At 36.0% G+C, this 24,891-nt stretch overlaps 1 protein-coding gene across 2 annotated transcripts in view; it reads left to right on the forward strand.

The window, feature by feature from the left end:
* GREM2 (gremlin 2, DAN family BMP antagonist) overlaps positions 1-24,891 on the forward strand; it is a 104,944-nt gene that overhangs the window by 49,771 nt on the left and 30,282 nt on the right. Inside the window, exon 2 of one of the 2 annotated variants that reach the window (XM_081039372.1) lies at positions 4,759-4,831. The exons of the other annotated variant lie outside the window; for it this stretch is intronic. The gene's annotated coding sequence lies outside the window, so the exon portion shown is untranslated. The remainder of the gene's footprint in view (positions 1-4,758; positions 4,832-24,891) is intronic. 2 annotated transcript variants of the gene reach the window in all.

Consider the following 24,891-nt stretch of genomic DNA (forward strand, 5'->3'; position numbering starts at 1 on the left):
TCCACATTTCAAATATCCTTAAGAAATTATTTTATGTCAAGTTTTGGTGTACTACCAAAGAATATCCACAATAATTATATAAAAAGGCTACATAATTACATATCTTTGTGAGGACAGATTTTTCTCTCTGTACTTCAACCAAAACAATACAATAGCTTGAATGCGTAAGCAGATATAAGAATCCAGCTTTTTTATGTTAAGCCAGATATTAAAGAGTTATGCAACTTATTTTAAGAATGCCATTATTCTTATTCTTTAAAAAATATATAGTCACTTTTCATAAAAACATAATGAGTTTATTATGATTATTTGTAAATGAATTCATAAATTAATTTAAATTTTCTCCAGATTTAAGTTCTAATGTGTTAAATAGGATAGACATAACCCACAGAGACAAATGCTCTTCATGATCCTCAATAATTTTTTAAGAGTAAAATAAGTTCTAAGATCAAGTTCAAGAACTGCTGGTCTAGCCAATTGAGGAGTATCAGGGTTGACTTTTCCTACTTTTCGGTCTCTCTCTTGCTCATTCAATTAATAGAAATCAGTGTAAGAAAAAAAACCCCAAAGAAATCAATGTAGTTCACTAATTATCAAAATTGCAATTATATTTCAGAACTTGCTAAACTTCCTCAGTCTGTTTTTATATATTACATATTTCTTTTCCATCATGAGTGACTTAAATACGTAATTTGAATGTTATATATGTTTCTCAGACTTTTTTAAATGTATTTTTATTTTATTGAAATTGTACTTGCATAGTATAGAGACAAGTTTATCTCTAAAGCTTGATAAAGAAATCAGAAGTCCCTCAGCTGCCAAACCATCCTCAAAGTTTCAGATACCAAAAGGCAAATATTCCCAATGTTCCCAGCTGTTTCTTTTGATATTTACCACTCTCTCTATATATATAACATGCCTATATTGTGAAATCTTATTTTTTCAGTTATGAGCAATATCTACTGACTCCCCACAGTGGAAATGCGGATTGACCCTTCTGTCACCTCATGCCACTCAGACCAATTACTACCACCATACACACACACATACACACACACACTCCTCATACCTCCATTCTTCTAGTACAAAGTTTTGATTAGATAAAATTTTAACTGCTTATTGCATTATAAATATTTTTGCATATTCATATAGTACATAGTACACTATATATTCACATAGTCCGTATTATACTATTATCATCTTTCTTGCATAAGTTTTTATTTTCCCTGCATTAATAATTGTTTTTATTTTTGCTTTTTAATTCTATCCATTGCCTTTCCAGCCCCAAAGTTTCCATTAGTTGTATAATCTCTGTGGATAGTTTAATCACATTAGGTAATCTCTGATTTTCATCTTCCTGAGTTAGTGTCTCCGAGGACCCTCTGACCTGCTCTGACCTGGGTGACTACTCCCAGGCCTGCTGCACAGCAACCATCTTTGGGATCTCTAACCAGCATGGCTCAGCACACACTGCCTCTGCTTCTGATCCCATGTCTTTCTCTGTCCTAGTTTCTTCCTTAGTGTGATGCCGCACACTCTGGTAATCGTCTCCAGAGAAAGTACACAAAGATTAAACTTTTTAGAATGTGTACCTCTGAGAATATATGTATTAATAAATTATGAGTTAATAAATAAAAATAGATTTACTAGTTTGAAAGAGAACTTCAGATTGAAAATCATTTTGCCTCAGAATTTTGAAGCCTTTGCTGTTAGCTCCATTATCTTCTTTCAGTATGATTGTTGAGAAGTCCAATATTATTTTTATCCTTGGTTCTTTGTATAAAAACTACTCTTATGTTTGTTTGTTTGTTTTTCCTTTCTTGAAGAATTTGGGATCTTCACTTTGTCCTGCTTTTAAAAATTCTTAACAATGTACTTTGGAGATGTATTCTTCATTCATTGTGCTAGATATTGGAGGATTCTGTTGGGCCTAAACATTTTCTTCCATTATTTTGTTGACAATTTCCTCACTCTTACTCTTTCTGTAATTTCTTCTATTCCAATATTAGACCTCTTGGACTGGTCCTTTAATATATATACATTTTATCATCTCTTATTTTTCATCTTTCATCATTTTGTTTTTAATTTGTGGAGAGTATCTTACCTTAGTATTGTAACTTTATTTTCTTTATGTATTTATTTTTATGCTATCGTATTTTTAACTCCAAGAGTCTCTTATATTTTTTAAGAGTCCTTTCTTGGTACTGTCTTCTTTTTTCCCAGGGATGCAACACTTTTCTTACCTGAGGATTTTGAGGTTTCTGCTCCCCGAATGGTTCTCTCTTATCTCTGAATTGTTTTTACCCATTGGTTGGCTTGTTTGGGATTTTGTGCGTAATGTTAAAGGCTTTTCTCAGATGTCTGCTGAGTAACACTTGGCAGGTAGTGGTACATTATTTAAAATCACAACACTAAAACACTGATTTGCAGGACAGTACAATGAGCTGATTGTGGAATGTGCTGCCAAGTGATCTAATTTAGTTCTTTATTTGGGGAGACCCCCAAAGCCAGTATATTTTTTCAAATCTCCAGTGGGTTAGCCAACTCTCAGGAAAGGCTCTTTTCATCCTGGCTGGGAGGTATAAGTTTGGCTGCCACAGTTCTGGGAGCTGAACTGAGGAAAAAGTCTGGGGGTTTCTCTATTGAAACTTTCACTCAATTGCTCTCTTTAGAGCATGTGTCTGTCCTCACTTTTAAGTGTGTCCTATGGTCCAGCGATCGTCTGCTTTGACCACCTCCAAAGACTGAACATACATATGTACATGTGTGTATGTGTGTTTGTGTGTGTTCAGAAAATAAATATCTATGACACTCTAGGGTATGAAAATCTCTATATAGAGATGTAGGGGTGCAGGAAGTCTGATTCCTCCCTAAACAGATTTCAACCAACTCCCTTGGTTTTAGCCCCCAATTCACCCCTATTTGCAAGATTCCGTATGCACTCAATTGCTTTTTGACTGCTTCCTTGCTGGCTTGTGGTCTTTAGACTATTACCAACCCCAATTCTGACAGCCCACAAAATTTTGTTGCCATCATCTGTTCTCCTAATTAGATTTATATCCATTTTGGTTTATATATCTTTTTTTTAACCTAATATCCTCCTCCTTTTCTTAATATCTTAACTGTGATTTAAGTGACTTTGGGGGAAGCAGTGGCAACTTTTGTGCATATTCAATTTGCTATCTTTAAATAAAAGCCCACTTTGATTTCTATTGCTTATTGTTTGGCAAAATTTCCAGCAATTGTCAGAGATTTTATATTCCAGCATTTGCAAAGAATAAGAAAAACATTAAAGATTTTATTATAATTTGATCTGATTTGTAATATTGGCTGAACATTTATTTAATTTTCAAGCATCAAACAAACTTAATTGAATATATTAAATTATATAAAGCCACTTATGGATATTGGAATCTAGTGACAGAGAAAAATAGAGTTCATTAATAAATGATGGCTAAAGTCAATCTCTCATTATTTGTAACAAGTATTTATTGAATATACACTATTAGGATATGCTGTAGTAGAAACTCTTACAAACTGCAAGGACCTAAGCTACAAATCACACAGCTAATTTTTGTCATACCTTAGAAAAATAAATTTGACAGGGAAAGGAAGAGCCAAAACTATTAAATTGAAAGTGACTAAAATATCTTGGCAATTAAAATTTATCTACTCTGTGGGAATTATGAATTTACTACAGTTTTTGCATCTGTTTAAAATCATGTTATTTTCCAAGGATAACCTGTAAGTAGTTAATGAGTAAAATACTTTAAAATCTTCCCGGTACAAGTTTTTTAAACTCTCAAATCATTGAAGACCCATTTTACATTTATCTCTTGATCTGTTGATAAGTTTCCTTTAAGTATATCATCCACATCCAAAATATGGGTGACGTCAACATTCTCTAGAGTACGCACTCCATTCTAGTTCATCAACAACTTTCTATCCTCAGAGGCAGTAGGAGGGCATACCAAACACTGCTGCAGTTTCATCTTACATGATTCCTCTCTGATTTGTCTTGGTGCTAAATATTCTCATTTTTTACAAACACTCAAATTATTTACGCCACTTTATAAACCAACAGTGATGCATTTTCACACTGTCAATAACAATAGATAATTCAAATACTTTTAGCCTTGTACTTTGTTCCAGACCCTGTTTTGCATATATTAACTATATTCAGTCTTTTATAACAACCCATTTTAGAGATGTGAAACCAGAACTTGAACCCAGTCCTGTTCGAGCCCCCAAATTCTGCATTCTTCAATGCTACAAAATGTGACCTTCCAGTGTATGCTCATAATTCCTAAACTATGACTGATTCTTAACATTAGCTTAACTAATAGGGGATGTCGGAGGAAGGGGCAACATATGCCAGGTCAAATTCCAAAATAGAAAAGATGTTGTAATTGTTGAAATGAGATATAACTGTTAAGAATATGTGAAATCTACTGTGAAATTGTGAAACTTATATCCCAGTTCTGTTTTTTGTGACCATGTAAATTTGCAATTTTTATAACAATTTAATAATTGCTTGTACTCGGCCTATGTAAATGTGTTTGTTCATGTCAATATTTACTCATGAAAATTATTCCTTATTTAGATAAGCTCGGTGGGGGTTGGGAGCTACCACTATTACAACCAAATAATATAGAATCTATGAAAAAAAATCTATCACATTATACCTATGTTTCTGGGGTACCATTCTGGAATAAATTTCAGTTCTCTGAACTAATCCAATATTTGTCTGTTTATCAGCTTTTCTGCCTAGGATTCCTGTGCTGAAGTCTGAAATTTCTTAGGATTATACTAAAGAGAGTCTCAGAATTAAGTAAGTAGAACTCAGGAACTATGAATATCTGAACGTTATAGAACATGACAACTCTTTAAAAGCTTATTTAGTGATTACCTATAATCCTCATTTCTTGTGAAATTAACTAGAGATTTTTAAAATCTGAATTTTGAGTTTAGCTGCTGAAAGCTTCCAAATTAAAAATATGGTTTTTTTTCTAGAAATTATAGGCCAGTATTTCTGATGAACATAGTTGCAAAAATTCTGAACAAAATATTAACAAACCAAATTCAACAGAATATTAAAAGGATCATACACCATGATCAAGTGGGATTTATTTCTGGGATGCAGTGATGGTTCACAATATATAAATCAATAAATGTGATACACACAATAACAAAATGAAGGATAAGAAATATATGATCATCTCACTGGACACAGAAAAAGTTTTCTGTGTATTTCACAAAATACAGCATCTTATCATGACAAAAAGAAAACTCAATAAATTAAGCATGGATGGAATGTACCTCAACATAATAAAGGTAATATATGACAAGCCCACAGCTAACATCATCCTCAAAGGCAAAAACTGAAAGTTTTTCGTTTCAGATTAGGAACAAGACAACAATGCCCATTCTGACCACTTTTATTTAATGTACTGCTGGAAATCCTAGCCAGAGCAATTAAGTAAGAACAAGAAATAAATCAGAAAGTAAGAGTGAAATTGTCACTATTTGCAGATGACATGATTTATTTAGAAAATCCTAAACAGTCCATCAGAAAACCTGTTAGACATAAGAAACAAATTTAATAAAATTGCAGGATACAAAATCAATATACAAAATTCAATTGCATTTCTGTACACTAACAAGGAACTATCAGGAAAAGAAATTAAGAAAATAATTCAATTTACAACAGCTTCATAAACGAAAATACTTAGGAACAAATTTAACTAAGGGGGGTGAAATATCTATACCCTGAAAACTGTAAGACATTGATAAAAGAAAATGAGGAAGACACAAATAAATGGAAAGAAAGTCCAGGATTATGGAGTGGAAGAATTAACAGTGTTACAATGTCTACACTACCCAAAGAAATTTACAGATTCAATGTAATCCCTGTCAAATTTTCAATGGCATTTTTTCACAGAAATAGAAAAAATAATCCTAAAATGTATATGGAACCAAAGAAGACCAGAATAGCCAAAACAGTCTTGATAGAGAAGAACAAGTATGAACACGTTATACTTAATGATTTCAAACTACATTACAAAACTATAGTAATCAAAACATTATAGTATTGAATAGAAAGAGACATACAGATCAACACAATAGAGAGTCCAGAAATAAACCCCCACAAATATGGTCAATTAATTTTTTAAAAAGGTGCCAAAATATACAATGGAGACAGGATAGTCTCTTTAACAAATGGTGTTGGAAAACTGGACAGATACATGCAAAATAATGACAGAAGTTCCCTATCTCACACCGTATACAAAAATCAACTCAAAGGGAATAGACTCAAATGTAAGACCTGAAACTGTAAAACTCCTAGAAGAAAACATAGAAGGTAAGCTCCTTGACAATTGACATTAGCCTTGCCAAAGACATTTTGTATTTGACACCAAAAGCAAAGTCAAGAAAAGCTAAAAGTCAGTTATCAAACTGAAAAGTTTCTTCCGCACAACAAAGAAAACCATCAACAAACCACATATCCAATAAGGAGTTAATATCCAAAATACATTAGGAAGTCACACAACTCAATAGCAAAAAAAAATGTGTATTAAATAAATACATAAATAACCCAATTGAAAAATGGGCAAAGGACCTAAATAGATATTTTTCCAAAACATACAAATAAATAGGTACTTGAAAAGGTGCTCTACTTCACTAATCATCAGGAAAATGCTAATCAAAACCACAATTAAATGCCATTTCACAGCTGTTAAGATGTTTACTATCAAAAAGTCAAAAGAGAAAAAGGCTTGTCAGGATGTGGAGGAAAGAGTAGCAATATAAACTGCTACAGCCACTATGGGAAAGAGTATGGAGATTCCTCAAGAAATTAAAAATAGAACTATCAAACGATCCAGCAATTCCACTTCCAGGTACATACCCAAAGGAAATGAAATTTCATCTTAAAGGGATATCTGTAATCTCCTATACATTGCAGCATTATTCATAATAGCCAAAGGATCCAACCTAAATGTTGATCGGCAGATAAATGGATAAAGAAAAATTTTTTTTCCTAAAAAAATAAAATAAGGAAATTCTGCTATTTGTGACAAATGGATGAATTTGGAGGGTTTTATGCTAGTGAAGGAAGCCAGACAGAGACACACAAATACTTATATGTGGAATCTAAACCAAAAAAATTAAAAAGTCAAACTTAGAAAGAGAGTAGAATGGTGGTTGCTAGGGGCTAGGTGGTGGGAGAAATGGGAAGAGGTTGGTAAAGGGATTCAAACTTTCAGTTATAAAATGTAGAAGCTCTGAGGGTCTAATATATAATGTGACTATATTTGGTAATACTATATTGTGTATTTGAAATTTGCTGACAGAGTAGAACTTCAGTTCTTATCAAAATAAAAAAGAAAGAAAAAGGGTTTTTTTAAAAAGCTTTTTCTGCTTTCTACTTCTTGTTCTTGATGACCGTACTGAAACAGAAAAAGAAAAATCACATTAAAAAATATACCAGGGGTGCCAAAAAATATATATACACATGACTTGTATTCATCTTTGATTATCAGTATATATTAAGTATTATAATTGTAATACAGTATTTTTCCTTTCTTAAAATGTATATACATTTTTTTGGCACCCTGTGTACATCCTGTGGAGCTATTTGTAATACATTTTGATAATTATAAAGACAAATCAGATCCAGTTTTTGCTCTTAAAAGAAGCTAAAATCAAATGGAAGAAAAATATGGCATAGAAAGGATAAACATGTTTATTAATCATTATAATAAAAGGCACAAGATAATCAACTTCCAATGAGATGTGCAGGGCAAGGGAATTGCTATGTGACTGGGAGAAGGAGGCAATCATCTCCAGTTTCTTTGGGTTAGTCAGGGCAGAGAAGTTGTTTGCCTATTCTGGCATCATTTGTCCTCCATAGACTGTTTGTCATGAAGCCACGGACCGTATATACTTTTTTTCTTCCAGTAGTTCCCGTACTTGGCACCATTTTGGCATATAGATGAATGATAAATATTTTTGGAATTAACTAATTCATTCATTGTTTCATTAATACATTCAATCTTTTGTATCGTCCCCACTGCTCTTCCAGAGTTTTAAATTCTCATTAGTTTTTTTTTATTGGCTTTTGCATAATAGCCATTCTAACAGGTGTGAAGTGGTATCTCATTGAGATTTTTGATTTGCATTTCCCTGATGACTAATGACGTTAAGCATCTTTTCATATGTCTGTTGGGTACTTGTATGTCTTCTTTGGAGAAATCTCTTCATGTCCTCTGTCGATTTTTTGATCAGATTGCTTATTTTTTGTTGTTGGTGTTATTGAGTTGTATGAGTTCTTTATATATTTTGGATATTAACCCCTTATCAGATATATCATTTGTGAACATATCTTCCCATTAAGTAGTTTGCATTTCGTTTTGTTGATGGTTTCCTTCACTGTCCAGAAAACTTTTCATTTGATCAAGTCTTATTTGTTTATTTTTGCTTTTATTTTTCTTGCTTCAATGAGACATACCCAGAAAGATATTACTAGGACTGATGTAAAAGTATTTACTTGCAATGTTTTCTTCTAGGAGTCTTGTGGTTTCAGGTCTTACATTTAAGACATTAATCCATTTTCAGTTTATTTTTGTATATGGTATAAGAGTGCTCCAATTTCTTTTTTTTTCTCTTTTGTTTTTTCTTTTCTCTTCTCTTTTTTTTTTTGCATATTCCTATTCTTTCAACACAATTTGTCAAAGAGACTGTTGTAATTGTTCCCCCTTTATTTCCTATTTTATTCATTTGTGCTCACTCCTTTTTATTCTTGATGAGTCTGGCTAAAGGTTTGTCAATTTTATTTATCCTTTTAAAGAACTAGCTCTTAGTTTCATTGATCTTTTAAATTGTATTTTTAGTTGCATTTCATTTATTTCTGTTCTGATCTTTATTATTTCTTTTCCTCTACGTACTTTGGGTTTTGCATGTTTTTTTCTTGTTCCTTTATGTGTAAATTTACATTGTTCATTTGGAATTTTTCTTGTTTCATAAGATAGGCTTGTATTGCTATGAACTTCCCTCTAAACACTCCTTTTACTGCATCCCTTAAATTTTGGAAAGTTGTTTTCATTTGTCTCATAGTAGTATTTAGTTTCCTGTTTGATTTCCTCTTTAATTTATTGGCTGTTTAATTGCATGTTGTTTAATAACCATGTATTTGTGTTTTTTCCAGTTTTCTTCCTGGAGTTGATTTCAAGGAATGGCTTAATGACATTGTGGTCAAAAAATATACTTGATATAGTTTTAGTCTTCTTGAATTTACTAAGGACTGTTTTGTGGCCTAATATGTGTTTTATCCAAGAAAATGTTTCACGTGCTTTTGATAAAAATGTGTTGTCTGCAGTTTGGGGAAGAAATGTCCTATAAATGTCTGTTAAATTGACCTGCTCTACTGGGATATTCAAGGCCTTTATTTCCTTATTAATTTTTTTCTCTGGTTGATCTATCTGTTGAGGTTAGTGGGGTATTAAAGTCCCCTACTATTATTGTTTTAGTGTAAATTTCTGCCCTCATATCCATGAATATTTGCTTTACATATTTAGGTGCTTCTATGTTGAGTACGTAGATATTAACAATTACTGTATCCTCTTCTTGAAATGAATCCTTTATTATTATGTAATGTCCTTCTTTGTTCATTTACATTCTTTGTTTTAAAGTCCATTTTGTCTTTCTTTTCATTTCTATTTGCATGGAATGTTTTTTTCCATCCCTTCACTTTCAGTCTGAGTGTGTCCTTCAGCCTAAAGTGAATCTCTTGTAGGCAGCATATAAATGGGTCTTGTTTTCCTATGCATTCAGCCACCTTATGTCTTTTCATTGGAACATTTAGTCCATTCACATTGAAAGTAATTACCAATAGGTATGTGCTTATTGTCATTTTGTTAACATTTTTGGTTGTTTTTATAGTTCTTCTCTGTTCCTTTCTTCTCTTAATCTCTTTCCTTTTGGTTTGCTGATTTTCCTTAATGTTTGGTTTGGGTTCCTTTCTCTTAATGTTTTTGTGTGTTTTTGTAGGTTTTTGGTTTGTGATAACCAGGAGGTTCATTTCGATTCATCTGTATCTATAGCACTCTATTTTAGGCTGGTAGGCATTTAATTTCAAGCATATTCTTAAAGCACTACATTTTTACTCCCCCTCCACACTTTATGTGCTAGACGTCATATTTTATATCTTTTTTGTGTATTCATTGACTATTGTAATTATAGTTCAGATTGCTACTTTTGTCTTTCGGCATTCATAATAGCTTTTGAAGTGGTTAATTCACTTTATTTAGTATATATTTGCCTGTACCAGTGAGATTATTTTCTTTCCTGTATTTATTTTCTTATTTCCGATGATGGCCTTTTCTGTTCCTTTATTCTACTCTCAAGTTTATTGAGCATCCTTTTGACCATTTATTTGAAATCTTTATCAAGCAAAAAAAAATTTTTTTTTAATCTCTGTTTCATTAGAGATTTTCTGCAGGGTTTTTTCTTCTTCCTTCATTTGGGGCATAGTCTCCTGTCTCCCAATTTTGTTTTACTGTCTGTGTTCCTATGAGTTAGATGACATAGTCTCTCTCAATCTTGGGAATGTGGGCTCTGTGTAGACTGTGTGCCAAGTGATTTGGGCAGGCCAGTTGTAGTTGGGAGGTGGGGTGCAGGCAGTTTCTGGGGTGTTGCCTGGCCCAAAGGAGCAGGTTCTGGGGGCAGGGCAGCCTGATGTACACACATGTGTGGCAGCCCCTTGTTATTCTGGCTGTCCATAGCCAGAACGGATCAGTGCAGGGTAGCGTGATATGTGTATGCTTCTTCTCCCTGCTTACCTGTGCAGGGTTGCCCAGTGCATGCATGGCTCACCTCGTTGCTCAGTCTGTGTCTTATCTAGGTCTAGACAGCACTGCCCAGTGCTGCCCCTACTAGTTACACACTTGCTCACAGCAGGGCAGCCCTGTATATGCACACCCGGCCCAGTGGGTGTGCACAGCAGTGCCCCTTTGTGCCTGCTGGATCTGTTTCCAGGTGGAAGGGTCCTGTGTGCATGTGCTATGGCATCCTTCTCTTCCTGCTGGGCTGCCTCCAGGAGGGGAGACTGGGTATGTGCTACAACAGTCATGCAGGTCAGCTAGAGCACCTGGATAGAGCCCTGGCATGCTGTCCGAGGGCAGGGGAAGTGTAAACAATGACACTCCCTGGTTTCTCTGATCCTTGAGAGCTCCCTCTGCTCCTGGAGAGCTCTCATGGTTCCCCAACCTTCTCTATGTGGTCTCTTTCTTTTGTTTGTTGTGCAAAAGCTATTCAGTTGTCTCTCAGGAGGAAATGCTCTAAATATTGGTGTACATTTGAGGTGGTCTTAGGAGGGAGCAAGCTCCGCTTCTCCCTCTGCACCATCTTGGACTTGCTGGTTACTATCTTCTGGGCATTGCTGGAGAAAAGCAGAAAATTGTGCCGTGAACTTCTTTACAACTTATTAATTTGTAAGCTCACCTGGGTCCTCATGGTTTTAATTTGTCTTAATCATACTTTATCTCGCCAACAGAGTCTGTTCTCACAATTGTATCCCTCTGATGGCCTCACCCCTTTCCATACGTGGAACTCTCTGCTATCTTTACTCCTTGTCTACTCTGCATGACTCAGAGCCACATTTCTCATAGTTTAAAAGCACATATCCAGAACTTCTCGAATCTCTCATCCTTCCATCTCATCTCTGAGATGGAGCTTTAAGTCTTCTTTCATAAGTCATCTTAGCCCTGTAAATCCCCATTTGCTCTTGAATTCTACACTTTCTGATGCTCTAATACACACTATTTTTGTTGTATCTTTAATTTTTCACTCTCTACTGGTTCTTTACCTTGCAGATTTGCTCATATCTCTTATTCTCTCTCTCTCTCTCTCTCTCTCTCTCTCTCTCTCTCTCTCTCTCTCTCTCCCCCCCCCGTCTTTCACACACACACACACACACACACTTATCTTATCCAGTCTAATTCCATTTTCTATCTATACACTTCTTGCTTTACTTCTTCACAGTTTGATCTGACTTTTGTTGCTTCCTTGACTGCATCTGTTTTCCCCCTAGTGGTTGCCACTGACTTCTTAAAAATCAAACCCAAAAGTCTTTCTTTCAGTCATTATTCTCCTAGATTATTCTGGATCTTCTAAAATCTCTCCTTTTTTAGTTTCTGTGATTCCACATGGATGTAGTTCTTGTTTTTCCTTGAAGTTTTTATTAAAATGAAAGCCATTAGCTTCACTTCTTTCCCTCACTCTTCTTTGAACATTCTTTTGTTTTTCTGTTTTTGGGGTGTTTTTTTTTTACAAACTTTTTGTTTTTCTCTTGGGACTCTTATCCAATCTCATGGCTTAAAAGGACACCTTTCCCAAATTTTCAGTCCTGAATTCACTCTTCATCTTTGTCAATTACATATCTCTTACTAAAAGTCCTGTAATTATTTTAAATGCTCAATATCTTAAACTAGATTCATGTATTTTTTGCCCAAAACCAGTTTATTTGTTATATGTATGTTATTGGAAACATTTTTCCATCAACTGAAGCTTGTAGGTTTTGAATCTTGTACAAAAATAATACAATATAGACCAGAATATAGGAGCTTTAAGAGAACTACATGCAACGTTCTTAAACATATGAGTAAGAAATCAAATCTGAGCAATTGGGAAAGATTTGGAAGTTTCAGAAGAAAATCAGATATTTTAAAAGATTTTTTAAGACACAAAATCCTATTTCTGTGTCTTTTACAGAAACATGAACAAAAATACATATATAACCTCTTCCCTTAAAAATAAAAAGTTTATTACAAAATAAATCCTTTTGAGCCTTTCTGTACAATGATTTAACATTCTTACCTTCCTTTCTCTTTCTTCTGTCAGATAACTTTTATTATTCTCTCATCCATTTACTCATTTATTCAATAACTGATCAATCAGCATTTACTATGCTGGTGCCTGATTTCTTCTCGGTCTTTTTTTTGTTTTCATATAATAAGTAGACACATATATTTTCTCCCAAAGATCTTTCTGTTCCCAGAATTTTCCTTTAAGTACCATATTAATCCTCCTAAAATACTCTTCATGAACATCACGGCTCTGTAAAAAAGCTTTTCATTTATCAAAATCAAATCTAAATTCCTCTGTTTGGCATTTGAGGTTCTTAAAAGTCTGCCCCACTTCCACACCTACCCTCTCCTCACACGTCTCTTTCTAAATTACTTTCACTCTTACATCAAAATAAGCCTCTCTCATCTACTCCTTGTATTGTAACCAAGCTATGTGCATTCCAGCTTCCAAAACATTCCTATACACTTGTTGCCAAAAAGACGTCTCATCAGTCTCCCTTTAAATCCCTATTTTCCTTGTAAGCCCAGGCCAATTTCCCTATCTCTCATTAGGCAGTCTACAAGGACCTCAATCATCAGTGTATTCTCTCTTGTCTGAATGTATGTGTTAATAATCATCTGTTCCATTCCTTCCATTAGCAATTTCCACATGATATCCTATATCACTATATATTTTTACACATGTATCTGTGCATTCTCTCTTCCTAACTATATCATAAGCCCATGAAAGACAAGTTACTTCTTTGTGTTAGCACATTTAAGAGAGTACTTAAAAACATTAAGCAGACAAGGCAGGTGTTTAATGCTTATGTCTTAACAACTACTTATTTCAATCAAATCAAAATTTGATGTATCTTCTCATTCCCCCAAAATACCATGGACAGTGCCAACATATTACAGTATGTTTGAAATATCTATGAAAATGATGTACACCTTGAAAACACAGATACAGGTAGTGTTATTCATAAGTTTCTCTGTAGTCCATACCTCTGCTGAATTTAGTGAATTATGTGCAAAATTCTATGGTTGGTACCATGGGAGAGGTGAGATAAATACTGACAGTCTTCCCATTGAGTAGTTAGTCTTGTAGAAATGTACACATGTTCTTATCCTCTAGAGCTGGCAGTGAGTGGTCTTGTGAGACATGCACACAATGGGCAGTGTAAAAAGATTAAGTGATAGATTCTGTTAGAGACCCTGAAGGCCTCTGAATCCTAATGCTAGTGATGTCAGGAACAAGATAAGTCTTTGTTGTGGAGGACTGTTTTGTGCACTGAAGGATATTTAGCGTCATCATCCCTGGCTTCTACCCTCTAGATTCCAGTAGCAATCCACCTTCCAATAGTAACAACCAAAAATGACTCCAAATATTGACAGATGTTCTCTGGGAGGGGGAGTGAAGGGGGAAGTCATGCCCGACTGAAAACTACTATCAATGCATAATTTTCTTTCCCAGAAATTGGGCTCAGAGTAGCGACGTGGAGAACTGAGTGATAAGGACAGCAGCAACACTGCTTGCTTTTAAGTGTGCATTGTCCCAGGCCAGCTTATACCCAGCCTAGGTCCTGTGGCACAAAACCCACTCTGGGCCCTTTACAACCTTTGTCTTAATGATTCCCTCAAATTTAGAAACAGAAACTCAAGTCATTTTCTTGTCTTGCTGGAAAGAATACAACATCAGTTCTTCAATTCACAGCCAGCTTGAGGATTTATCAGTATATTTATTCCAGAAAAAGTATCCTACAATGCATAATCTATAAGGAAGCGGCCGGGGTGGGGGGAGGTGACCTTCACTTTTTGGGCCCATTGAAAGTTAGTTTGACCAAACTCAAACATAGATCCACCTAGGGAAACAGAATTGAGACAAAAGACAACAATAAAGGGAAACCCATCATCATGTTCTAGGAAACGAACAAGTCTTTAAACATGGCAAGTGGGGGAGAAAACAGAATGGCGCTGAAGAGAAGAGGAGAGAGAAGTGAGTTAACCAGCAGGGTCTTGAGAATTTGCCTGAAGAGAACGTCCCACAGGAGAAAAGTCCCCTAGCCAGGACTGATGTTCTCGAGACTTTCGCTTGTTGGCAACCAAAGGAGCAGCTCCAGCCCACGAGGGGCCAACCTTGCCCTGTGGGCTTTCCATGAACTGCAGCAATCTGTGGGTCCCTTAGAGTTTCCTCACTCTAGCCTTAAGGCCACACTATCCAGAAATAGGGACATTCATTTTCATTTCAGGCTTCTGAGAATGGTGAAAATGCAACCTGTTGTTATTCGAGCTTATCCCACCCTTTTATCCAAGGAAAGTTTTCAAAACAGCTTAAGGCCGAGAAATTCACTTTCTCCTCGTGTCCACTACAAACATGAGCCAAAGACAGGTCATGATATTCCTCAGATTGGAAGCCTATCTTCTTTCAATCTGAAAAGACAAAGTGGGAAGATGCCATGACAGCAGAAGAACAAAACAGAAGAATTCTCATTCTTGCCGGTAGTGTAGGAAATGCACGGACTAGTGCCATGTCCTTCTGTAGTCACTGTCTTCTTTTAAGAAGTACTTTTTTTTCTTTGGGTTTAGATGTTGTTTAATGTGTTCTCTGCTACTCATGGTAGTGATTTCAGTCCTGCTGAAACACAGACTCCCGGCTCAGTTTTCCACCAGCAAGGAAACAGCCCATTCAAGGGCAAATCTTCTGGTTCTGTTTTGTTTGTTTTCTTGGTTCTATTCATGTTTTTCTCTCCTCTTCACTTGGCAGGAATTGAAGGACTAACGATGTCCCACTATCCACCCCCTCTTTAGAAAAGGAGCTCTTCAATGCAATAAGTTAGTCTAGACAAAGAAAATTAATGTAATTAGTAGAAAGCTTGCAAATGTACTGTGTAGGAGGCCCTGTCATTACAGACCCTCACCCAGACTCCTGTGGTTTGGTGTGTGTACAGAATGATACTTCTGGGTTTCCTCTCTATAGAGAGGAATAAAATAATACTGGGTTTCAATTAGAGACATAACTGCGATTTAGTCAGGGGCATAGAACAGGGTGGCTGCCAGCTATGCCGAGCTAATGTCAGAAGACATGGGACACTGAGGCATCTGAGTTACCACAGCCCTCACACTCAATAAGACACCCAAGACTGGCAATTAGAATGCAGACAGAGCAAATATTTACATTTTGAGAAAACAAAAGAGGAGGAATCAACAACAGAATGAATCAAAACCACAAGATCTCAGATGTGGGCAAGCAAAGTGTCCCTGTCAGTGTGAAGCAGAAAGGCAGAATCAATTTCCAGTATTTGCAATTCAGAGATCTAGATGACTGGAAAATTTACAATAACACTGCAGTTGAAAATCTCTACTTCATTCATGTTACACGGAGTTTAACATGACAAGTCAATTGCCCTTTTCCTCCTTCCACCCTCCAAAGCCTACTATTAGCTCCAAGTCATTTCTTCACCATGTGTATATGAATTATGTGTTCCAGAGAGTCTGAATACATTATTTCAAGAGGGTCTTCCAAAGTCCTAGACAGGCTCACACATATTTTAAAACCATGTATCAGTTCATAAATTCATTGTGTTCAAGAGTCTGTGTGCCGAATGATCAGAGAATGTGGTAAGATCTAAAATTAGACGCAAGTTAGGGCCTCGGATGGGGGTCCAGGAAAGGAGCGAGATGTTTGGCTCCTTTCTCCTCTAGAAGAGTAGGTAGATATGTTACTCTGTTTTTCTGAGTGATTTTAGGCAGTTCACTCAGGCAAGCTGAGAGAATGGTTCTGGAGAAGGGGAGAATATCCTGGCTAGTCAGGCACATACAAAGGAGACTATGACCAACAGGAAGAGTCAGTCTTTGTAGCTGGGATGAGGATTAAGTTTTGACCAATTTGGCATGAACCAGGCTATTATAAGAAATCCAGAGGGGGTAATAAATAAGGATGGAATGATTGAGGCCTGGCTAGTGAGGAAAAGCGGCTCTGTGCACATGGCTTGACTTTAACATGGCAAATGATGCTAACGGTCCCCGTCCAAATGTCTCTAATTCTGAAATTCTATAAGCATGAGATGGTGTCTCAGCCCCTTTTGATCTACATCAACTCATAATGGATGTCTGCCATGCGCTTGGCATCGGTACTTGGGAAAATGACTTTGCTGCCAATTATCTGATACTGCTATTTCATTTCTAAAATGCAATATCTAAAAATTGTTCATTTGAGAGATGTTTCAAAGCATTTTTAGCCAGTGTGCCAAGTTTCAGATTCATTTTGGGAGAGCCCCATACACATAGTATTTCACTCAATTTAATATTTTTTAAATAGGTAACGTTGAGTACATGCTGTCTGTCAAACCCCGTTCTAAAAAGTCTTTCCATGTCCTTAATGCAAATGCGGGCAGGGGGAGAATTTGATGATTCCATACTCTTGTCAACCTTTCCCAGGTTACTGAAGCTAAGGAAGAGAACTGTTCTTAGTTCTACGTAAATGGGTTGACATTGTTAGGGGAATAATCAATCGAGAAAGAGCTAAGAAGCAGCTTTCTCGAGAGGATAAAAAACATCTGAGAGTCAAAACAGAACCATAGACCTTAGCAACTGGGGTGCACTCAGCCTGAACTCCTGAAGTTTTTAAAGTTAGTGTGTATTTAATAAGAGCAACTAAATTTAAGGTCAACGTGGCCGAGCAATTTTACTTTCTAGACAATCCTACATCAAGTTGTTCCTCTCTCTACTTATTGAATTTGAATTCTATTGTTTCAAACATATGAAATCTATTAATGTTTACTGTTTCTTTAGTTTAAGAAAACATAACACACTCTTTTTATTGGGGTGATGGAATCTGTCAATCATTTTAGGATTCAATATCTGAAGCAAAGTTCTATAGAGAACATTATGGAAGTTATCGCATAAATCATGGGTAGTCTACAGGATTTATATTATTGATGTTTTTCCATTTTTATAATAGAGTAGTACACCCTCACTTTTTGTAGAGGTTACTGAACTCTTTTTGTTGTTTTCTTGGCCATTAGCTCCCTTTTCCGCTTCTTAAAGAGCTGTTGCCTGCATTTACCATGCTTCTTAAGCTCTCATCCTATTTCCATATCCGTGTTCTTTCAGTAAACAGCTTCAGAGAACAGAGAAGCGACCAGGTATGAATTCCCTCATCCTTAAAATTCACATCCCTCCACAGCTAACAATCCTTTTCTCCTTACTTCCCATCTCAGAAAATGAGGTTATCTAATCTTGTCCAGCATTCTTTCTTTCCTCTATATTCACACTCCCCCTAGTTTTGCTCTCAATTTTAAATATATTCAAATAGCTTCCATTTTAAATTTCACATTTGGAAAAGGTAAATAAAAGAAAGGAAGGAGGAAGGAAGGAGTTAGGGAGGGAGCCTGGCTGTAATTTCTAAGGCCTGTTCTAGCTTCTGGGAAAAACACATTCTGTATTTGTTTTTTCTCCCACAGTATAACCCAAACTACTTTAACTGAGGTACCTAATTTGTTAGGAACTGATTGGTCATTTGAATGCCATCTTCTCTAATATGTGGCATTATGCTTTGTTCGGGACTCAGGTTCTTCTGCCTTTCTTGGATTTTGGATGTTTCTCCTTCCAAGCTTCTCTGTCTCCTTTGGAGGAATTTTATCCTCTGCTCATCCCAAATATCAGTTTTGTCCAAAGTTCAGTGTTTGCCTCTTTTAAACCTCGCATTACTCTTGAGAGATCTTATCCTTGTGAACACAATTACAGATGGCTTCCAGATCTAGCCCCAGCTGGAACTTTCTCTTAAACTCCAAACCCATATTTTCAACATACAATACTAACTATCCTAGGAAAAATTACCACACACCCCTACTATATTGAGAATATTGAATTGCTCAGGCATGAGCATCAATTTCTCGCCCTTCTTCACACCAATGTACATTCTTACACATTTTCTCTAGGATCAATGGCAAATTATGGTCAACAAATCCACCCGTGCTCTTGGCTTCATGCCCCTTCCTTCCCATTTCATTGTAAATTCATTATATTTACAATGCTCCAGGATTCATTATATTCTCTTACTCGTATGGTTTAAACCTCATGTTTTCTGTTAGCTTCCCTGTTCAGCTTAAAAATATATGTATGCACATATATCCCATTCAAATAAATAAATGGGCAAGTAATAAATTATCTCCATTGAAGTTGCTTTTCTTTTAGCCACCTTGACTGAGGGCTGATTTTTTGCTTTCCCTTCTTAATAATCCATTTTCCTGAAAGAATAGCCTGTACTATGTTGCCAGTTTCTCACATCCTTTTCAATCTTCAGCCTCTTGCAATTTGGCTTCTGTGACATCTGCCACAGTGGAGTTGTTCTGACAAAGATCACTCATGTCCAAACTCAAAGGACTCACTTGAGTCCTTACCTTACTCTTCTGGCTACACCTGACACTGTACATCACTCCCTACTTCTTGATATTCTCTTTCTCTAGGTTTCCATGAAAGCTTTGGCTGAGCTTTGCTTTATTTTTACTCAAAGTCCCCTGTACTTTTCTTTTTCACATTTGTCTTTTAAATATTGATTTCCCAACGGTGTCATTCTTGGCCCCTTGTTCATTTTTTTATGATCTTTCCTTTTATAATCTTTCTTCTTTACAAACTCAGGGAAGTATTGTGGTTAAAAAAAAAAACAACAAAAAAACAAACAAAGAGAAAACCGATTTTGAAGACTTAGACAAACGTGAGTTGGAATCTCAGCTGCTACCCTTACTTTTTACTAACAACATAACCCAGGATAAATTACATAATTTCTCTGTTAGTTGTCATCTCTGTAAAAGGGAAATGTTCGTATTCAGACTGATATTGGGGTATTAATGGAGATAACATTTTCATTAATATAAAGTATGCATTACATAATACCTGCACATAGTAAGTACTTAAAACATTAATAGTATTAATATTATTGCTGTTGTAATTATTTTTAATGCCAATAGTTATGGACTCCAAAATCTATCATCATTGTCCTAGCCCTCTCCCCTGGGGTTCAGATTCATATCATTGCTACTGGCTGTCTCTCCTCAGAGACACCTCAAAGACACGATGTAGAGAAGCAGACACCTCATTTTTCTCTTCATCTCAGGATTCACTTGTCCTACTGCATTCCCTTTCTCCCTTGATAGCTGCATATCTGGCTTCACCAAGTTTCCCATATCCAAAGGTTTTGCCTCTCAAAACACTTTGTCTTCCCACCCATATACCAATACCCTATTCAGGCCTTCATTCTCTCTCACCTGGGTGATTGCACTGGATTCCTGACTGTTCTCCTTCATTTTAGTGTTTCCCATTCCAGTGCATCTTTCAAACTGTGCTGCTCTCTTAACTGCACATGTGCTTTTCTCACTTCTCAGAGCAAAACCTATCCGGGCCTCCTCATAATCCAAGCTCCCGAGTGAGGCATGTGTGACTTTCTGCCCAACCCGGTCCCCGCCTTCTTTTTAGATTTCAGTGAAGACTGGTTGTTGTATTCTCTCCATGGCCCATCTGTTTGCTCATGCTGTCCTCCTACTTTAGATGCCTCACTCCTCCCTTCCTCACTTTCCTTCCATCTGTACATCCTGCTCAGGCCTACCCCAGCTTCCCCCGACTCAATACCTCGAGGTTGAGCTCATTGCAGCTTCTCGCAAGTTTTGGACTAACCCATGCATAACTATTGTGGTGCATTTTCCACCTAATTCTAGTTATCTGTTTACAAATCTGTCTTCCCAACAAATATGAATCACCCAAAAGTAGCACCATGTCTCATTTGGCCTAATGTAGGAACATGTATCGATCTGAGTGAAACTTCACAGGCAACTCAAGAATGAAATGCTTTGACTGAACTGAATATGTCTTCAAAAGTCTTTCCTGCTTCTCTATACTCTGTATACTAGATTCCCAGGGTGGAGCCAGTTACCATTCACATTGTCATCCAAGCTAGAAACTCTGGAGGCACCGCTAATACTATCTCCTTCTCTCTTATCTCCAATATCTGTTCAACCACCCAAATTCTGTCTGCCCACCTACCCTCCAAACATTTCTCAAATCCATTTGCTTCTTTACATCCCAGTCATTGATTCTCTCTTTAACTTTGGGGAGTCAAATATGGGGCTGCATATATTGCAATGGATTCCAATCTCTCCTTACCTCTAGACAGGACCACCCACCACTGTTTCCAGAGTGACTTCCCTATTACATGAATACATTATGTTTAAAATTCTATAGGGACTCTCTCATGTCTTCAGGATAGAGTTCTACACCTTTAGCATGAGATACCAAGGTCTTCCCAATTATAGAGTTTTCCAGATTCATTTCCCAGTATTTGCAATGTACTTTGTACTTCAGTTATGGAGACCTACTCTTAGTTCTCAGGAAATTCAATGCCCTCGCAAACTCTGGAACTCACCTATTCTCTTTGCCTGGAAGCCCTTTCCTTTCCTCATCCTTTTCAACAAGCTCATTTCTACTGATTCTTAAAGTACCAATTTAGATATTTCTTATTGTTCTTTGAAGAACTGATTTTTATTTCCCTGATCTCTACTCCCAGGCCCCCTTTCTCCATGCACCATGCAGACCTGTCTCACATATCTTATAATGCTTACTATATTGTATTGTAAGTGCCACCTTTCTTGCCCAACTCCTTAATAAAACTGTGAGTTCTTTCTGGTATGTTCTATTTCATAGTCACCTCTGCATTGTAATATCAATCATAGTACCTACTGTACATAAGCACTTGATTGCTGCTGGTTGAATGAGTGAATGAATGAATGAATACGAATAAAGTTCAGAAAAGTTAAACAATTTGAAAAGTATGAGGGAACCAGGGTATACTTCAAAGAAGAATGTTAAAGGCAGTAAACTGCATTGATTCTGAGCAAGACTTTGGAGGATAAAGAACTTGGGTTGAATTCTACGTTGGCTGTTCATTGGTTATCTATATCTAGATAGGTACTTAACTTCTCTATTTCTTCCCTATCTGTAAAATGATAAGGATAATAATGATGATGATGGAAATGATTACCTGAGATGGTTCTTGCAAATATCAATCGATATAACTTGTATAATAGGGTTATTACAATACTTGACATAAGATTGTCCCTCAGTAAATGTCACTTGTTTTTTACTACCTTGTATCTGTCAGATTGTTTTAAGTTGTACTTTTTAATTGATTAGTGTTTTAATTTAAAAAAATACTTGAATAATTAACATCAACTGTATAACTTTTTAATTGATTAGTGTTTTAATTTAAAAAAATACTTGAATAATTAACATCAACTGTATAACTGGTTAATTTGGGGAAATTATCATTAAGTTCAAGCCTCATAAATGTATAGAGATGGAAAAGATGATAAAGAAATAATGGCCTAAAAAGATTGAGATTTATGTCATATCGCATGTTAGAGGTTAGTTAGTGAAGATCCAGGACTAGAACCGAAGTATCTATCATTTCCTATTATTTCCAGTTGCTTGGATTGCTGAAATCCACATGACTATTAGATTTTTTAAAAAACTGAGAACACCTAGAGACTCTTGAGTCCACGTAAGGGAGAAAGAAAATGCCAAATGGGTGGAGAAGTGGCCTTGTCACATCACCAGACAGCAACTATATCATTCTGTGCCTTTATTTCCTTTGTTTGGGAGGTTTTTCTTTTCGAAAGAAAGGAATAAGAATAGTAAATTATAAAATACTATTACATATAAATCTAATTAAAATTACAGCAACTATAAACCCTGATTTGAGATGGACATGTTTCCCAGGGCTGGCATGCAGCTCTGATCATGTTTAATTTCACCATTTCAGTCTAGCTTTAACTATATTGTCTTTTCCCTATTAAGTTATCTTCCAGAAAAATCAAAATTTTAATTATATTATCAATTTGTTTGAGTACTCCAACAGGATAAGGTAAAGAAAGAAACTTTATTAATAGAGATGGAGACAGCTGAGAGAACGTGATAGAAAAATATCAGTTTGTGCCAGAACGGGGGGAAAAATATCACTATATGACTGAGAATATTTCTTCTTCTTATGGGAATCCAAAAGGGAGCTTCTAAATGAGTCTTTCTTGGTTAAGGGAACTTCCTAATTTTATGAGTTTCTTGGTAATAAGTTCAATCATCCCAATTATTTGTCACCAAATCTGATTGAAGACTTAATAGAATAAAATTAAGCCCTTAATAACACAGGCTCCTAGATGTCTGTCATCATTTCAACGTTTGTAGGATTGTCTGTTTTTGCCCTGAAATTTCTTTACTACAGCAAAAGTTACCTCTAGAAAGCATTATGTTTTTCCATTCGGTTTATTTGTTCACTTTGTATTATTGTTCACTTGCACTTGATTAAAAGACAAAATGAATGATTCTCTCAAATTGTGAGGCCTAATTTTTATTGTTTATAGTCAAGGAAAAATACGACAGAAAGAACAGCATTCAACTTGGAGTCTTTTAGAGATGACTATTGTTGAAAGAATCTCTGAACTTTTTGGTGATAGTGGCCCTCCATAGAGCTTATCATTGCTTGCCTATGTACCATTGATGTTTACCTTTTCTTAAAAGAGTCATTTCACTTGGTGTTATTCCACATCACAGTCATAAGTGATGATAACCATCATCTAAAACTGTGTGTAACGTTCGCCTTGAATTTTATGTTTTTTTATGCACTACAATGTCAAGATACCTTTTTTTACCCCTGGGAAGCCACATGTGCTCCTTCTGATCCCTACACTCATGAAGGTATCATATATTTTAGAAAGGAATGTTGAGAGCTAGTAACATAGGAAATATCAGGAGAATAGCTTGGTTTTTCATGTGAAATAAAGGTTATCAGAGAATTTAAAGCAGGAAAGAGTCTTAGAAATCATCTTGTCTGGAAGGTCCCAAAGTATGTCCGTTTGCATGTAACACCCTCCCAGTGAGATACTTCTCTGACGTTTCCATTATCTGAGAACCCATGAGGTCCTGCACACGATAACTCTCTTTTAGAGACTCACATATCACGTTAGTCACATTTAAGTCTTCCAGAAAAGGAGGCTGTATAGCGGTCTTAACCCTGCTTATTGTTATTTACTTGGTCACAGAACTCTATTATTCCAGAACGCTAGCATTCAGAAGTTTATATTTTAGGAAACAAGACTCTCCCTTTTCTTCAGAAACCTGGGGCCCACCAAGGTTGTCAAATGGTCAATTAGTATTTAAAACTAGAACCTTGGCATTGAAACATGAACTAGCATTTAGGAACAACCTGTGCCCTAAGAAGAGCTTGTCAAAGTCTGTGGGTAGTGATTGTAAGGGCTGCCTCTGTGTTTGCTTTCAAATTGTTTTTAGCATTGCAGTAGTATCTTAGAGTGTGTGCAAATAAACCTGGAAAAGACAAGCCTAAGAGGGATTAATGGTACACTGACGTCACTTAGGAAAAGCATCACCAAGGCACCTACTCTGAGAGCTTAGGGAAATTTATAGAACTAATATAGAACTCATTCCATTACCATTTTTTCTAAATTATTAAATATATATTTAGTAAATATATATTTGTAGGGCTTTCTGATCATCCTGGAGCTTACTGATTAGCAGAGGTTTGCGCAGATTTAAGTTGTTTCTGTTTTATTTTCTGTTCATCTGATATATTCATTTACTGACCATTTTGTACAATAGGTATGTCAGATAGATATTTGTACTAGCTTGCTGTACAGCAGTAACCCACATAGATTAGTCAGTTGGAAAGTTATTTCTTGGAGATGGTTCTTTAGCTGGGGCCATGAGAACAACATTATGGGAGGGATCTGCTAATTTGTTAAATGAGTTGTCACTTTTCTATGTTCCTTCTGGTTCTGACATTAAATGCCTTGTCATTTTCTAAATTCTTTGATATATGTAATTGTCAGTTTAACAAACTTCGTAAGGAAAAACAGAGTCACAGGAAAATTTTAAAAACAGAAGTCTAACGAGTGAATCCAGAAAGCCCAAGACAGATTACTGTGACATCACTGGAACACAACTTTGTAAGAAACCGTCCATTTGACTTCTCTCACCTCACCAGAAA

This window comes from Rhinolophus hipposideros (genome assembly GCF_964194185.1).
Source record: "Rhinolophus hipposideros genome assembly, chromosome: 26".
In the NCBI taxonomy this organism is placed as follows: Eukaryota; Metazoa; Chordata; class Mammalia; order Chiroptera; family Rhinolophidae; genus Rhinolophus; species Rhinolophus hipposideros.